Raw genomic sequence first — 18,405 nt, 5'->3', positions numbered from 1 at the left:
TGGACTGGAAGAAACACAAGCTGGAATCAAGATTGCCGGGAGAAATATCAATAACCTCAGATATGCAGATGACACCACCCTTATGGCAGAAAGTGAAGAGGAACTCAAAAGCCTCTTGATGAAAGTGAAAGTGGAGAGTGATAAAGTTGGCTTAAAGCTCAACATTCAGAAAATGAAGATCATGGCATCCGGTCCCATCACTTCATGGGAAATAGATGGGGAAACAGTGGAAACAGTGTCAGACTTTATTTTGTGGGGCTCCAAAATCACTGTAGATGGTGACTGCAGCCATGAAATTAAAAGATGCTTACTTCTTGGAAGGAAAGTTATGACCAACCTAGATAGCATATTCAAAAGCAGAGACATTACTTTGCCAACAAAGGTCCGTCTAGTCAAGGCTATGGTTTTTCCTGTGGTCATGTATGGATGTGAGAGTTGGACTGTGAAGAAGGCTGAGCGCTGAAGAATTGAAGCTTTTGAACTGTGGTGTTGGAGAAGACTCTTGAGAGTCCCTTGGACTGCAAGGAGATCCAACCAGTCCATTCTGAAGGAGATCAGCCCTGGGATTTCTTTGGAAGGAATGATGCTAAAGCTGAAACGCCAGTACTTGGGCCACCTCATGCGAAGAGTTGACTCCTTGGAAAAGACTCTGATGCTGGGAGGGATTGGGGGCAGGAGGAGAAGGGGACGACAGAGGATGAGATGGCTGGATGGCATCACTGACTCGATGGACATGAGTGTGAGTGAACTCCGGGAGTTGGTGATGGACAGGGAGGCCTGGCATGCTGTGATTCATGAGGTTGCAAAGAGTCGGACACAACTGAGTGACTGAACTGAACTGAAAAATAATAATAGCTGACATTATTAACACTCTGCTAAGGGCTTCCCATGGATTGCTTTATGAAATCCTCACCACCAATCCTGTTATCTTCAGCTTTTATTATCCTCAGAGAAAGATGAAATTGATGTTCAGAGAGGTTAGGTAACTCTCATATTATCACATAGCTGATGAGATGCAAAGCCAGGCTCACAGAGTCAGGCCATATGGGAGCAGAACTCTTGCATTTAACCACTGGACTATTTTGAGTCTCAAGGAAGAGAGGTGTGAAAAAGAAGATGAGGAAGAGAGCCAGGATTATTGTACAACACAGGGAATATAGCCAATATTTTATAACAACTAAAAATGAAGTATAACCTTTAAAAATTGTGAATCACTATATTGTACACCTGTAACTTATATAATATTGTACATTGACCATGTCGTTGCTGTTTAACAGCTAAGTCATGTCAAAGCCTTTTGTGACCTGATGGACTGTAGACTGCCAGGCTCCTCCATCCATGGGATTCTCCAGGAAAGAATACTGGAGTGGGTTGCCATTTCATTCTGCAGGGGATCTTCCCGACCCAGGGATTAAACCCACGTCTCCTGCATTGGCAAGCGGATCCTTTACCGCTGAGCTACCAGGGAAGCCCACATTGACTATGCTTCAATTAAAAAAATTTTTTTAAAGGAAAAGAAAAGAGCCAGGCTGGGGAACTGTGTGAGATAAAGGGGTCCATGAAAACTTCTCCGGGGTGAAACTTTAAAGAACAGGACTGTCCAATGTCTGTTTGAAGTTTTTATTGTCGCACTTGAAACCTTCCCTCTGACTTCCCGAAATCTCCCTCTGCCTGCCTTCTACACAAATACCTCTGCGGTGGGTTTCTGGTGGAAATAGCAGAAGGCGACGGCCACATTCCACGTCTCAGTCAGGGCGCTGTGAAAACAAAACAGCAGACCTGGGTCAGAGGCCCGATCCAGACACTAAACGAATTTAGCAGAAGTCGCTGCTCTGATGCAGAAGGGAGGGAGAAAACATAAACCAGAGTGCTCCAAAGCATAGGCGGTATCTTTGCATTCCCACAGGGTGTGGAATATGGCTTTGAACTGATATTTTTGAAATCATAAAGGATTGGGGGTGGGTAGCCCAGCTGATACATGGGTTACGTACAGAGGGGAAACTGAAGCTGAGAGACGCCCCAGTTCCCCATTAGCCTCCCCATGCCCCAAGCCTTGGGCTGGCGGTTTTGAAGATCGACTCCAGTTTACACAGAGCATGGAGTGGGCCAATGACTTAGGTGAGAAAGGGGCCAGGGAGGGACTTGGGTTCCTTGGGTCCGAGTGTCTGAGCCGGAGCATAAGCCCTCTTGCGGGAACTGACACGGATGAACTTAGGGGGAGTGGGCTGGCTTCGCTACCTTCGGTGGGGAGGGTCCCAGGCCTGGCATGTGGCTCTGTCTGCAAATGGGCCTCAACTGGCTCCTGCTGTAAGCCGAGGAGACACGGGGGCAGCGAGCCAGGCTGAACTTGGCCAGGGACTCCGGTGAGAGACTCAGACCTGCCTGGTGAACTCTGATGAGGGGAAAGCCTGGAACGCTGGGCCCTGAGGGGGAGGGGGTATGGGGGGCTGTCTCAGAGGCGGCCCTGAGAGGCAGCCAGAGCCGGAGGAGGGGCGCAGGAAGCAGGGAGGTAAACTTGACCCGCCGCCCACCTGGGCAGGCTCAAGGCTGTTTGGTTTCCCAGAGCAGCTGAGAGATGCGTCTTGTCAGTTGCCAGAGGGGCCAGAGCCCGGCCAGGATCTGGCGGCTGCCCCGCTCTCAGGCGAGTTCCCGCAGCTTTTCCTCCCTCTCCTGAACGTTCCATTGGCTCCTCCGAGGCTCCCTTCCCGTCCTCTCCCATCCTGCTTTCCCTCCGAGGCTGCAGCGTCCCTTCTATCTGATGATGCCCAGATGTCCACCTCCCGAGAGTCCCCGACCTCGTACCCATCCCTGCCCCCGCATTGCCACAGACCCCTCAGCCTCAGAGGCCCTGATTCACACTCCCCTCTGCAGCCCTAGGCCTGGGGAGCAATACTCCCTTCCGCAGTCCTTTCTCTCCTTACGTCCCCTGACCCCCAGGAGAGAGCTAGACCTTGAGGTCAGGTCCCCAACTAGCCCTGTTTACCAGTGGGTGGGCGCTGGGGGAATCCGATCCCGCCCATGCCTGTGTCTCTTATGTTGAAGCTCTGCTCTTCCTGTGCCTGCGCTCTCCTTCTGCTGTCTTCCCACCCTGGCTGCAGAGGTGGTTGGCTAAGTGCGGCCTGAGCTCTCTGCTGCTAGGTGCTTCCTCTCTGGAAAGTCATCCACGTGACGCTGCGTCAGGCCTATCCCACCTGGCCCAGTGAAGGTGATGGGATCCTGAGATTTGGCCTCGGCCTTGGAGGAGAGGTCTCCTTGGTCCTTAAACCAACCTGGGTTGGGAGGCGGGCTCGCCATTGATCTGAGGGTGTTACCGGCACCAACCAATAACACGGTGACCTGCATTTCCTGAGATAGGCTGCCCCCAGACCGTGCAGAGAGGGGTGAGTGGAGAGATAGGTGTCCCGCTTCCTGGGTCCCTCTGCTTGATCCATTCAAAAAAGCCTCATTCTGTCCTGATTTCTAACCATCTTTCCCCTTCAAATCAGACCGTTTTTTGTGTTCCCCTCATAGACGGTTTATTAAGGACTTTCAGGTCCCTGGGTTACAATTATGGCACAGCTTTATGTTTTCAATAACAGCGACCAGCTGGGCTCTGCAAACCCCTCCACCAGTGGGGAGTTATGCACCTTTGATAGTATTTGGTCCAGTTTCAAACGTTCAGACAGCTTTTGATTATGAAAGCAATCTTTCTCTCGTTAAGGTCTGGTCATTTCAAAACTTCAGGCTCAAATTTGATCCCAAACTTTCTTCTTCCTCCACAAGGTAAGCTAAGCTGGGAGCTCTGGGGGCTGGAGGTGTGAGTGTGGGGTCTGTCAAACACAGTCACACAGTCACACACACACACACCCTTCCTTGTGTGATTGTGAGATCTGTCACACATACACACAAACACACACTTCTTCTGTGTGAGTGTGGGGTCTGTCTCTCTCTCTCTCTCTCTCTCACACACACACACACACACACATACATACCCTTCCTCTGGGCTCACCCCCCAGGGTTGGGGTCAGGGGAGCAGAAGCAGGGAAATGGCCATCCCTCTAGCAGCACCTGGCCAGGCTGTGGTTCCCCTCCTGTAAGTCATGGCTGTGGTGTCTGCAGGTCTGGAGGTAGTAAGTGGAGGCCCCCAGGCCCCTCTGACCAGGGACCCAATCCCAGGCCTCTCCCCCAGGCACAATTGGTCCCTCCCAGACAAAGCTACACCTTCCAGTGACCCCTCAGCCACATCCCTCCAGTGCCGAGACCCCAGCCCCAGGCTAAGAAGGTTCCAGGGAGCCCATCACCTCCACCTCCTCCCAATTCCCCACATCCTGTGCTTGGCTTGACCTCTCTAACTCCCAGGTACCAGAATCCAAAGGACTCTATCCTGGCATTGTGTCATCATGTCCCCCTGTGGTGGTCTTAGGGCAGGTGGCAGTCCATGGCTAAGTCCATACCATTTGGGTAAAGACATGTCAGTCTCCCCTTCTTGCAGTCACCCCCAGACTTTACAGTCAGTACCTGTGGGCTCCCATTTCTCCATGCTGGGGAGAACCACCGGGCACCTGCTCTCCTGCCCTCTCCCTGCAGGTCTCTGAGTGGGGGACAGAGGCATATTGCGATTGTTAGTTTCCTCAAAAGGCAAATTTCTCCAGGCTCTGATGCTCTCAGTGGTAAACCCACCAAACCTGTTGGGCCTCTCTCCTACAGGGGCCCAGAGTCTCAGGGTGATTTCTGGACAAAGATTCCTATCAGGACCTCCCGCTGTGCTGTTCCACCTGCCCACGCTGGGCCGGGACCCCAGAGACCACGGAGTCATCCTAACCACCTTTCTCTTCTCACTGCCCCTGCAACAAACCTCTCCTAGACCGTCAGATCCACCTCTCTGCTCCCTGTTCAGCGTTCAGTTGGGCCCATCTCTTCTCACCTGGACATGCCCTTCATTGCCTCCTCTGCCCCAGTTCCTCCCACCAATGGCAGTGACCTTCCTGAAACTCCTCAAATGTTAGTCTAGTTATATCCCTCCCTCTACCATCCTCTGCTGGTTCCCTAATACTAGGGAATATTCTAGCTCCTGCTCCCACATTCTAGGCCTCTCTCAACTTGAGCTCCAGCTTCCTCTCCAGCTAAGTCCACACTTGTTAGCCACTGCTGGCTTCATATAGTACACAGCCTGACCACTGGTCGTGACTGGCCCCTGGCTCTGTATCGAGGGCTGTGAGGATGAATCAGCAGGAAGGAGAGTGCTGTCATCGATTAGTGATGCCTGCCATGGGCCCAGCTAGCAGAGCTGCTGGGTGTTTGCCTCCCTGTTCTACCCAGGGATCCAACCTGGGTCTCCGGCATCGAAGGCAGATTCTTTACTGTCTGAGCCACCAGGGAAGCCCCAGTTCCAAACTGTCCACCTTTTCCCACCTGGAGGCCACCCTGGACTCTCCATAGCACACTGCCTCTGTAAACTCTCCACTTGTCCCCACCCTTCCATGACTTCACACATGCCATCCCCCCTGCCGAGACTCCCCTCCACTTGTCCTCCATTGTCAAGTCGCCCCTCACTTTTCCATCTTTCTAGACTTAACTGGGGCAACCTTGCATCTTTTTTGCCCAGGTTTACACTGTCAGTTCAGTCACTCAGTTGTGTCCAACTCTTTGCGACCCCATAATTGCAGCACACCAGGCCTCCCTGTCCATCACCAACTCCCGGAGTTCACTCACACTCACGTCCATCGAGTCAGTGATGCCATCCGGCCATCTCATCCTCTGTCGTCCCCTTCTCCTCCTGCCCCCAATCCCTCCCAGCATCAGAGTCTTTTTCAATGAGTCAGCTCTTCCCATGAGGTGGCCAAAGTACTGGAGTTTCAGCTTTAGCATCATTCCTTCCAAAGAAATCCCAGGGCTGATCTCCTTCAGAATGGACTGGTTGGATCTCCTTGCAGTCCAAGGGACTCTCAAGAGTCTTATCCAACACCATAGTTCAAAAGCATCAATTCTTCGGCGCTCAGCTTTCTTCACAGTCCAACTCTCACATCCATACGTGACCACAGGAAAAACCATAGCCTTGACTAGACGGACCTTTGTTGGCAAAGTAATGTCTGCTTTTGAATATGCTGTCTAGGTTGTCATAACTTTCCTTCCAAGGAGTAAGCATCTTTTAATTTCATGGCTGCAGTCACCATCTACAGTGATTTTGGAGCCCCACAAAATAAAGTCTGACACTGTTTCCACTGTTTCCCCATCTATTTCCCATGAAGTGATGAGACCGGATGCCATGATCTTCGTTTTCTGAATGTTGAGCTTTAAGCCAACTTTTTCACTCTCCACTTTCACTTTCATCAAGAGGCTCTTTAGTTCCTCTTCACTTTCTGCCATAAGGGTGGTGTCATCTGCATATCTGAGGTTATTGATATTTCTCCCGGCAATCTTGATTCCAGCTTGTGTTTCTTCCAGTCCAGCGTTTCTCATGATGTACTCTGCATAGAAGTTAAATAAGCAGGGTGACAATATACAGCCTTGACGTACTCCTTTTCCTATTTGGAACCAGTCTGTTGTTCCATGTCCAGTTCTAACTGTTGCTTCCTGACCTGCATACAGATTTCTCAAGAGGCAGGTCAGGTGGTCTGGTATGCCCATCTCTTTCAGAATTTTCCACAGTTTATTGTGATCCACACAGTCAAAGGCTTTGGCATAGTCAATAAAGCAGAAATAGATGTTTTTCTGGAACTCTCTTGCTTTTTCCATGATCCAGCGGATGTTGGCAATTTAATCTCTGGTTCCTCTGCTTTTTCTAAAACCAGCTTGAACAGGAAGTTCACGGTTCACATATTGCTGAAGCCTGGCTTGGAGAATTTTGAGCATTACTTTACTAGCGTGTGAGATGAGTAGCCCACCATAATTATTAGTAAGGCCTCTTTACTCTCATACGAGTCCCAGTCTGCACTGTGAATTATGTACACTCACCCTGACTCTAGCACATATGATGCTAAAGGTGCCTCCTGTCATTTTTAGGGCTGTCTTTCCAGTACCCAGCCCAGTGTCTGGCACAGAGAGATATCTTAGACTGAAGTGGAATTTAACTGGCTGGAAGAAAGAGAGAAAGCAGTTGGCAGGGAGAGGCGGAGAGAGCTGGTGTTGACTGGCATTGGAGTGGCCCCAATGCCCAGTGGACCAGTCAGTTACCTGCATTACAGGAAGCCGGCGCTTCCCATCGGCCCCTCAGCTCAGGACCCTGGGGGATGGGCTGAGATGCAGAAACCCGAGGTGGGAGACTATAAAAAAACTGACTGAGGGGGCCCAGATCCTGCTAGCCCACCAGTGTCATCTGAAAGTAAGACATCTAAAAATACAGCTGCAGACAAACAGGAAGTGGGTGCAGCCAGGAGGTGGCTAAGACACAGCTCTTGGTCTGCACTGCCTGCCACCCTGAGGGTATCCTGGCGGGGGCACTGGCACCCCAGGATCTTCGCTCTGGTAGTGCCCCCTACTTGGAAGGTTCCTCCTTCCCTGGACTCTTCCCCTGTGGAACTCCCCTTCTGGAAGCTCTCAGCTTCAAGGACACTTCAAGAAAGCTGTCTCTGATCTGTCACCCCTCCCCTCAATCTGGATAGATTAGTTCTGATCTCTCCTCCATGGCTCTGTCCTTAGATCATTATTTCTGTGATCGTCTGCCTAACCCTGACCAAAGCCCCTCATACAACCTGGGTCAGAGGGCTTAAAGTCAGGCGCCTGGGCTCAGATTCCCGGGGCGTGACCTTGCGCTGCATGCTCTGCACCTCCTCTGTAAAATCTTTCCTTGCCTGTAAAATGGAGACAGTTCCAGCAGCCGCCTCCTCCGGGTGGTTATGTTGGTAGTGTGCTTTGAAGCACGTCACATGTCTAGAACCTTCCGTGACACCTTGTAAATCACCTTATTATCAGCATTCAGTACTATTACTTGAATCCTAAAGGAAATCAACTGTGGAATATTCATTGGAAGGACTGATGCTGAAGCTCAGTTCAGTTCAGTTCAGTTCAGTCGCTCAGTTGTGTCTGACTCTTTGCGACCCCATGGACTGCAGCACGCCAGGCTTCCCTGTCCATCACCAACTTCCAGAGCTTGCTAAAATTCACATCCATAGAGTCAGTGATGCCATCCAACCATCTCATCTTCTGTTGTCCCCTTCTCCTCCTCCGTTCAATCTTTCCCAGCATCAAGGTCTTTTCTAAGGAGTCAGTTCTTTGCATCAGGTGGCCAAAATATTGGAGTACTGGAGCTTCAGCAACAGTCCTTCCAATGAATATTCAGGGCTTATTTCCTTTAGGATTAACTGGTTTGATCTTCTTGAAATCCAGGGGACTCTCAAGAGTCTTCTCCAACACCACAGTTCAAAAGCATCAATTCTTCAGCACCCAGCTTTCTTCACAGTCCAATTCTCACATCCATACATGACTACTGGAAAAACCATAGCTTTGACTAGATGGACCTTTGTTGGCAAAGTAATGTCTCTGCTTTTTAATATGCTGTCTAGGTTGATCACAGCTTTTCTTCCAAGGAGCAAGCGTCTTTTAATTTCATGGCTGCAGTTACCATCTGTAGTGATTTTGGAGCCCCCCAAAATAAAGTCTCTCACTATTTCCATTGTTTCCCCATCTATTTGCCATGAAGTGATGGGACCAGATGCCATGATCTTAGTTTTCTGAATGTTGAGTTTTAAGTCAACCTTTTCACTCTCCTCTTTCACTTTCATCAAGAGGCTCTTCAGTTCCTCTTCACTTTCTGTCATAAGGGTGGTGTCATCTGTATATTTGAAGTTATTGATATTTCTCTTGGCAATCTTGATTCCAGCTTATGCTTCATCCAGCCACCATTTTGCATGATGTACTCTGCACAGAAGTTAAATAAGCAGGGTGACAATATACAGCCTTGATGTACTCCTTTCCCATTTTGGAACCAGTCCATTGTCCCATGTCCAGTTCTAACTGTTGCTTCTTGACCTGCATATAGATTTCTCAAGAGGCAGGTCAGGTGGTCTGGTATTCCCATCTCTTGAAGAATTTTCCAAGTTTGTTGTGATTTCCATAGTTTGTTGTGATCCGCAGAGTCAAAGGCTTTGGTGTAGTCAATAAAACAGAAGTAGATGTTTTTTTGGAACTCTGTTGCTTTGCTTTTTTGATGATCCAAAGGATGTTGGTAATTTGATCTCTGGTTCCTCTGCCTTTTTAAACCCAGCTTGAACATCTGGAAGTTCTTGGTACTATTGGAGCCTCGCTTGGAGAATTTTGAGCATTACTTTGCTAGTGTGTGAGATGAGTTCAATTGTGTGGTAGTTTGAACATCCTTTGGCATTGCCTTTCTTTGGGCTGGAAATGAAAACTGACCTTTCCCAGTCCTATGGCCACTGCTGAGTTTTCCAAATTTGAAGGCATATTCAGTGCAGCACTTTCACAGCATCATCTATTAGGATTTGAAATAGCTCAACTGGAATTTCATCACCTCCACTAGCTTTGTTCGTAGTCCCACTTGACTTTGCATTCCAGGATATCTGGCTGTAGGTGAGTGATCACTCCATTGTGGTTATCTGGGTCATTAAGATCTTTTTTGTACAGTTCTTCTGTGTATTTTTGCCACCTCTTCTTAGTATCTTCTGCTTCTGTTAGGTCCATACCATTTCTGTCCTTTATTGTGCCCATCTTTGCATGAAATGTTCCCTTGGTATCTCTAATTTTCTTGAAGAGATCTCTAGTCTTTCCCATTCTATTATTTCCTCTATTTCTTTGCATTGACCCCTGGGAAGGTTTTCTTGACTCTCCCTACTATTCTTTGGAACTCTGCATTCAGATGGGTGTATCCTTCCTTTTCTCCTTTGCCTTAAGCTTCTCTATTTTCTCAGCTATCTGTAAGGCTTCCTCAGACAACCGTTTTGCATTTCTTTTCCTTGGGGATGGTCTTGATCACTGCCTCCTGTACAGTGTCATGAACCTCTGTCCATAGTTCTTCAGGCACGATGTCTATCAGATCTCATCTCCTGAATCTATTTGTCACTTCCACTATGTAATTGTCAGGGATTTGATTTAGGTCATACCTGAATGGTCTAGTGGTTTTCCCTACTTTATTCAATTTAAGTCTGAATTTTGCAATAAGGAGCTCATGGTCTGAGCCACAGTCAGCTCCTGGTCTTGTTTTTGCTGACTATATAAAGCTTCTCCATATTCAAACTGCAATATAATCAATCTGATTTTGGTATTGACCATCAGGTGATGTCCATGTGTAGAGTCATCTCTTGTGTTGTTGGAAGAGGGTGTTTGCTATGACCAGTGCATTCTCTTGGCAAAACTCTGTTAGCCTTTGCCCTGCTTCATTTTGTACTCCAAGACCAAACTTGCCTGTTACTCCTGTGAAGAGTCAACTCATTAGAAAAGACACTGATGCTGGGAAAGCTTGAGGGCAAAAGGAGAAGGGGGTGGCAGAGGATGAGATGGTTAGATAGTATCACTGATTCAGTGGATATGAATTTGAGCAAACTCCCAGAGATAGTGAAGGACAGGGAAGCCTGGAGTGCTGCAGTCCATGGGGTTGCAAAGAGTTGGACACAACTGAGCGACTGAACAACAACATCTATTACTGGAGGGCAGGGCTGAACTGATACTCTTGCCTCACCCTGGAGCCCCAGTAAAGTCCTTGACTTGTTTATCAAGTGAACACATTTTTTTTTAATGTACCACTTGGTTCCAAGAAAAAGACTTAAGGCCACGCGACAACACGTGCTATTGAGAGTTCTGCAATGTTAGAGCAAGCTTAAAATGTTAGTTATTTTTCCTAGGCAGCCCTGGTCTCTCCCATGGATAACCATCCCTCCCACCACAGCCTGGTGTGAACTAGCAGGAACCCACTACACTGGGGCTCCCTCCCTCCCAGAGTGCCTGCCTCTGGTCACAAGAAAAGTCTGTGTCCCAGGGCACTGAACTGAAATGTGCCTCAGGTCGCTTCCTGCCACTGGTCCCGGTTCTGCCCTTCAGGCCTTGGACTGAGAAAACCTGCAGGAGATTTGAGCACAGGGAACCTGGCAAATCCTGGATGTAAGTGTAGGGTGTGGGGTGGGGGGGTGGAGCGAGGGCCTGGGGAGGTGCCCTGGGCTGGCTGGCCATCCCTCTTCAGGCCTCTGAGGGCAAGTTGGGCATGTGAGGACGACGGAGCTGTGTTTTAGTTAAACCGTTGTTCTTGCAGGAGTCCCATGGAGCCTGAATAATTGACAGTGTGGTCAGCAGCTGACCGCTACTTCCAAGCGTGGTGGAAATTGACTGGGTCAACATTTACTGCCCCAGCCCCAGGAGGCCCCGGGGGTCAGAGGTGAGAAACACTGCCACGTCCTGCGTCCTAACCAAGCAGTGGGACCCGAGTCAGGCAGACCTGTCTCTGTGCTCAGCCCCGTCCCTCGGCCAGTCTGCTTCTTCTCTTCTGTGGGGCCAGGAATCTGCTCCTTATGGCAGGTAGATGGGCAAAGTGTCCACAATCAGAACACGGATACAAACGATGGGCAGGAGGGGTAGGGTGAAGAGTCCTATTTGGGTCTGAGGGGTTTGCTGCAGTCTGGAGGAGAGGAGGTTCTGGAGCTGATGGAGCTGGAACTCCGGGAGGCTGCAGTACTAAGTGGTCCGCAAAGCTACAGGAGCTGATGAGGGCGTCCCCGGTGAGGGCGGCGCAAGAGGCCTGGAAGGCCACGGATAATTAAGGAATGGGGGTGGGGCTGGGAGAGGAGACCCCAGGGGGACAGTGAAGGAGCTGCCAAGGAGCAGCAGTGTGGGGCAAGGTCAGAGTGTGGAAAGCTGCTCAGAGGTTAGGGAGGATCAGGACTGAAAGGGATCTGTCTTCCGGATCTGGGGGGCTTATCAGGGCCCCCTGTGAGGGCAGTTGTAGGAGTGTTGCTGGGTGGGTGGGAGGAGAACCAGGGCCATGAGTGGAGCTGAAGGGTGCCCAGGCACTCACTCACATGGGTGATACCCAGATGCACAGGGCCATGAGGGGAGCCAAAGGGCAGCCAGACACTCACTTACATGGGTGATACCCGGTTGCAGCTCTGGCATCATCAGGAATACAGGATTTAGCCCAAGATCAGCCCCTATATGTACAAGTCCTAAGTTTGTATCTGATATTAATTCTTTCTCAGCCTAGTCCCTGTTGTCTTCACTAACCTCTTCCCCCTACAATCGTCATCCAGAGAACTCCTATTTACCCTTCAAATCCCACTTTGAATATCTCCTCCCACCCCAGGCAGTTCCTGATGTCTGCCCACGTAGAGTTAACCCCTCTCCCCTCTGTACCTTGGACTTTCTTTCTTCTTTTGCATGTGCGTGGTTGTTCATTCATTGACCGGGGTTGACTGCATACCTACTATGCACCAGGCACTGTGAGGACCCTGGAGGTTCAGTGGGAACAAGACAAATGGGGACAAACTCTGTTTCCAACCAGCTTAGGCCAAAAAAAGTGGGAAGCTCAAGCAGACAATGGATAACCAGATTGCTACTGGGCAGGGCCGCAGCTGGGCCAGGGGTCAGGATGCTGCCAGCTCCCTCCCCACCGCCCCACCCCGTTTTACGCCTTTCCTCTGTCTCTTCAGCTTCCTTTCCTACTCAAATTTCCTTCCCCCACTTTGTGGAAAACAAAACTACTCTTAACTCATGAGTCCCCACCAGGGAGGCTGTAACAGTTTCCCCCAGTTCTAGTTTTAAAAAGACAACTGCGGAGAAGGAACTGGTTGGCCAGGTTTGGGTCAGGAGTCTTGCTTCCTTAATCAATGAGCTGATACTAGAGAGTGAATCATGTGACAATGACTTCTCTCTAGGGACTGCCTGGCTCTACAGAGTGGAGACAGGAGCTCAGCCCTGGAAGAACTAAGGACCTTCTTCCAATAAGAACCATGCAGGGAGGATGGGATGGTCCTCCAACCAGATCCTAAGGCGAAGGAGACCTACGTTGTAGATGAAGGAATACTGGTACCAGCAGTCTGGGGGCTACAGTTCAGAGGGTCCTCACCTTCTTGGTGTCCTGGACCCCTCTGGCATCAAGGGAAGAGTGTGGACCTCTTCTCAGGATAATGGTTTTAGAAGCACAAATGAAAATACATGGGATTACAAAGAATACCAATTATGCTGATTCTTAGGAACTTAACTGTTGAAGGAGTGTGAAAAGACATTGGAAATTTGCTCTGAAATCTCCTGGAGGGGAGAGATGGGAATCCTGGCCTTTCCCTTGAGGGTGGAGGCTGTTAGACCTGCCTGGGGCCTGGAATGGCCCTGAAGGAAGCTGGCAACCAAGGAGCTCCTTGGAGGGAGGGGGTCGGTGACCAGGTACAGCAGGCAGGGCTCTTGGCAGCCCCGTCAGTGGAGACTGACTCTGGTTAATGTAAAGGAGGCATTTGGGAAAGTGTCAGGTGCGGCATTCGATTGATGGCGGACTGGAGAAACAGGTTTGACGGGAACCCAGAGAGTGCCCGCCCAGCCAGGATGCCACACTGGAGTGTGCCGCTTGCCAGCTGATCGCCACGGCTCCGGCTGGCACCTGGAGATGGTGCCATTCTGCAGCAGTGGCCTTTAAAGGTCCACCTGACGCTGGGCCTCCGTGCCACTCCAGCAATTCCCAGACCCAGGAGGGTGTGTCCAGACTTCAGGGCTTCCTTGGTGGCTGAGCGGTAAAGAATCTGCCTGCAGTTCAGGAGACCCGGGTTCAATCCCTGGGTTGGGAAGATCCCCTGGAGAAGGGAATGGCAACTCACTCTAGTACTCTTGCCTGGAGAATCCCATGGACAGAGGACTCTGGCAGGCTACATTCCATAGCGTCGCACAGAGTTGGATACAACTGAAGCAAGTAAGCAGCAGCAGCAGTCCGTATTCCAGCCTCAGAATACATGTCCTGGTCAGCGTCTGCGGTGGCGGGAGTCTGCTCACCATCTGGGGATCCCTCAGATGGATACTGGCTAACCAAAGCGACAAACTTCTGCTATGCCCAGTTCTGAGGAGTGTGTGTGTGTGCACACGCGTGCACACGTATGAGAACTGAGGCCCTGGGTCATCTTCTCAGTGCTGTTCTGTTGAGAGCCTGGGCCTGGGGTGGTGTGAGGTGACATGTAGCCCTTGGGAGAGAGGCTGTTGCCTCCCTGGAAAAGGAGACACTGCTGGCCTGACCCAGAGAACAGGGCCTTTCAGGAAATGAACCCCTTTCCCCCATTTCTTCTCTGCAACCCTTTAGAGACAAGGGTTGCTGCTGACTCCTTCTGGAATGGGTTAGCCAGGGCCCTGGGATTCTCAGACTGATCATGGGCGGGGGTGGTCTCTCAAGAGACCAGGCATCCAGTGATCAATGGACAGGGCTCAAAAAGATGAGATCTTGGGGCTAACCCAAGTCCAGTGGTTAAGACTCTGAGTTCCCAATGCAGGGGTCCTGGGATTGATCCCTGGTCAGAGAACTAGATCCCACATTCTGCAACTGAGGATTGAAGATCCTGCATGCCCCAACTGAGACCCAGTGCAGCCAAATAAATAAGAACAAAAAAGATGAACTCCTACTGAGAACCTCAAACTGGGGGCATGGGTGACCTGCACCTCCGTTTCAGTACTCTCTGCCCACGCAGCTTTCAGCCTAGACCGGGCCAGCTGTTCACCCATCTGTCTCTTCTTCCTCTGAGGCACACAGCCGGGCTACGCTTCCCAACCTTCCTTGCAGTTAAGTATTGAAGGTGACCTTGGATCAACTGATGCAACACGGACAGAGGTGGCCTGATCCACTTCTAGGCCCATGTTGTTGTTTAGCCGCTAGGTTGTATCCAACCCTTTTGTGACCTCATAGACTGTGGCCCGCCAGGTTCCTCTGTCCATGGGATTTCCCAGGCAAGAATACTGGAGTGGGCTGCCATTTCCTTCTCCAGGGGATCTTCCTGACTTAGGGATCAAACCCACATCTCCTGCACATCAGGCAGATTCTTTATCACTGAGCCACCTGGGAAGCCCCGAAGTTTTTATAAAAATCCATAAAACCGTGCAAGCCTCCAAATTCTTCTCCCAGTCAGCCGAAAGCAGATGATTCTGAGGCTCTCGAGGAGGGTGTAGCCACAAGGAGGAGGGCGCCTGGGTCCCTGAATCACCGCGTGGAAGGCCCATCCACCCATCACCCACCACCACATCTGCCCCATGAGCTGGAAAGACAGCTCCTCTGTGCCACGGAGACCGGTGCACGGCTCTGCAGCAGTGGGGCTTCACTGACACACTCAGAAGATGACCGCTGAGCCAAGCTGCTCCCCGATCATGGATGAAGCACTGGCCTGTCCTGGGCCTCAGATTCCCTGACTACCAACAAACAGCCCAGGGAACTCTACCCAATAAATATCCTGTAATAACCTATATGGGAAACGAATCTGAAAAAGAATGTATATATATATATATATATATATATATATATATATGTATGTATAACTGAGTATACTGTTATACATGTATAACAGGTATAATATATATATGTGTGTGTGTATATATATATATGTATAATGCTGTATACCTGAGACAAACACAACACTGTAATCAACTCTACGCCAATTAGCAAAGAAGTCACACTCACACAAACATCCCTTGACTAGATGAGAGCCCAGGCCAGGCAATCTCTAGGGAGGGACCTTTCCTTCTGGGGCAAGGCAGAATTTTAGCTGCACAGTTGCATGCATGCACCCACGCGCGCGCGCGCACACACACACACACACCCCTGCACTGTAAGGAGGCCCAGGAATGATTTCGTGACAGTATTTTTCTCAAGACCTAAATGAGGACAGCAACCTGGAACCTTGTTTCTAACAGACATAAATGTAACAAAACACATGCTGTAGATCAGTAAAATGCGAGGGCCAATTTCAGTGATAAAATGCGCTGTTTATCTGTATTTTTATACCTTCCAGGGTCATAAAAAGAACTACACTCTCGTCAGATGGTGTCCACGCACAGACAGCACTGCAGGGAGAGAGGAAGTGGCAGCTTTTGTTCTTATAACCTTGTGATCCTCTGGGACTAAACAGCCATCCCTGTTGGCCGTTTTTTGACTCCTCCAGGGCTGGGGGAGGGCGTGGGGTGGGCGTAGAGCAGAAAGGGAACAGCAGCAGATGCTGTGGAGGGCGGTTTCTCCCCTGGCTCCTGCTTCTCCCCTTTCTCACACGGAGAACGGTACCAGTGAGGCTGCGGTCTTGCGCCGGTACTTTGTCACAAAGGTCCTTGATGCTAACGACGGCTCACACTTGTCTACCAGGCAGTGCTTACGTGCACATTGTACAAACTCATTTAAACCTCCTGATATAATTCGGCAGGGGGCATGTACAGATAGGAACACTGGGGCACAGAGAGGTGGAGAACTTGTCCAAGGTCACACAGCCAGCCAGTAAACAAGTTGATGTCTCACCTAGCCAGTTCTGGCTCCACGGCCGCCTCTCTAGGTTGGGAGAAAGAGGCTGATCCTTATTACAAAAGCCACCAGAAGCAGAGAAAAGGAGAAAGAAAGTGAACAGAAACTCGCTGCTGGGTGGCGGCCCCCACCAGACATCTGGCAATGTCTGGAGACATTCTTGGTTGTCACAAGTGGGAGGATGGATTACTTTCGTCTATCCATCAAGAGGATAGAGGTCATGGCTGCTAAACATCCTACAAGGCCCCGGACTGCCCCCACCTCCAACAAAGAATTATCCAGCCCCCAAATGTCAGTAGCAGCTAGGTTGAGAAAACCTGCTCTGAGGTCAGGCAGGCCTGTGACCTCTGCCATCTCCTAGCTGTGTGGCCTGGGGCAACGGGCTCACCCACTCTGAGCTTCACTGTCTTTAGGAGAACACTGGGTAGGGTATGAGTGAGGCAAAGCCTGATGCATAGGAAGTGCTCAATAGATGCCAACTCTTGTCTCCACCTTAGCCTTCCCTGCCCTTCCCCATCCTCACCCGCCCCAGGCCCTGTCACGTTTCTTGACAGAGAACCAGAACTGGCTCTCCCCAGTGAGCCTGGGAGACTTAAGGAGTTTATATTCCCCTGCTCACTCCTGGATGTGCCGCCGTCTTCAGTGCCTCTAATTACTTATTTAAAGGCTATCGATTCCTTGGCTGCTGCTCGGAGGCCTCACGGAATTGCCTGTCTCGCAAAGAGCAGAAGTGCCTCGGCCTCACGGTTGCGGCCCCAACCTGACATAACCAGGCAGGGGGTTATTTGCGCTGGGGATGCTCATGAAATATTCATGTACTGATTTAAATACCGAGGATGTGGAGCTGGAAAGAGCCAGAGAGATTGTATCAGCAAAGTGCGCCCTCGTCCAGTAGGGGATGTGGTTGGGTTTGGTGGGGAGGGAGGCCAGCACGTGAGGATTCAAGACAGATACCCAAGCCTCGGGCTCACTATGTGACCTTGGGCAGGTCACTTGCCCATCCTGGGCCTTTGATTCCTCCACTGTCATGAGAAAAAGGGGGTGGTGAGGCTTAAATGAGGTGGATATACAAGAAAAAACGTAGCACATAGTTGGCCGGAAAGATTTAACTGTGTTTAAAAGTCAGTAGGCTTCATAACTGGTTCACTTTGCTGTGCTAGAGAAGCTAACACAACAGTGTAAAGCAATTACACTCCCAACAAAAATTAATAAAAAATAAGTAAAAAAAGAAAAAGTCAGCGAGCCTGTCTGAGCCTTAATTTCCTCCTCCAGAAATTTCCTGGGGCTTCCCAGGTGTCACTTGTGGTAATAAACCTGCTTGCCAATGCAGGAGATGTAAGAGACATGGATTGAACCCCTGGGTCAGAAGGATCTCCTGGAGAAGGGCATGGCAACCCACTCTAGTATTCTTGCCTGGAGAATCCCATGGACGGAGGAGCCTGGTGGACTATAGTCCAAAGTGTTGCAAAGAGTCAGAGATGACTGAAGCAACTTAGCACACACAGAAAAATTTCCTAGGGTTGTTAAAGCTAAATGAGGTGACAGATGTGATTACCTTATACTAGGCAGAGACAAAAGGTTGGCTGATAAATGTCAAGTGCGTTTAACTAACATGTATCAGTGCCCAGGTGCTGTGCTAAGTCCCAGGTACTGTGCTAAGGGCTTAACAGACACTAGCTCTCAGAATCTCCCAGCAACTACGGTGGAAGGTATTGTTGTCTGAGTTCCACTGTCCTGCTGATAAACTGACCGCTGGGGGTGGGGGCAGTGGAGTCCTGATTTGTAATGTTTGCCAATTTCCCTGATGTAAACAGTCCCACCTGTGTGACGGGCCAGTGTGATGTCACTGAATAGATCTGCGATGAGATGTACGTACCACTGGATCCCTGATTAGAGATGAGGAAACTGAGGCTCAGAGAGGTTGAGAGATTTGGCCAGGGTCACACACCATGATGGGTCAGAACCAGGACAAGGCCACGCATCCTTTCTCACAGTCCAGTGCTCCTCTCAATTAATAAGAA

General features: G+C 50.1%; 1 protein-coding gene across 3 annotated transcripts in view; it reads right to left on the bottom strand.

Annotated features, from left to right (window-relative positions):
- Positions 1-1,604: 1,604 nt before the first annotated feature.
- LOC147362567 (uncharacterized) overlaps positions 1,605-18,405 on the bottom strand; it is a 37,291-nt gene continuing 20,490 nt past the window's right edge. For all 3 annotated transcript variants that reach the window (XM_086325308.1, XM_086325311.1, XM_086325309.1), the window contains one exon: positions 1,605-1,757. The gene's annotated coding sequence lies outside the window, so the exon portion shown is untranslated. The remainder of the gene's footprint in view (positions 1,758-18,405) is intronic.

Source organism: Bos grunniens, chromosome 11 (genome assembly GCF_055505025.1).
Source record: "Bos grunniens cultivar Pamir isolate PY7600 chromosome 11, Bosgru_T2T1.0, whole genome shotgun sequence".
Classification (NCBI taxonomy): domain Eukaryota; kingdom Metazoa; phylum Chordata; class Mammalia; order Artiodactyla; family Bovidae; genus Bos; species Bos grunniens.
The sequence above is the reverse complement of the archived record's forward strand: the minus strand, read 5'-3'. Positions and strand labels throughout refer to the sequence as shown.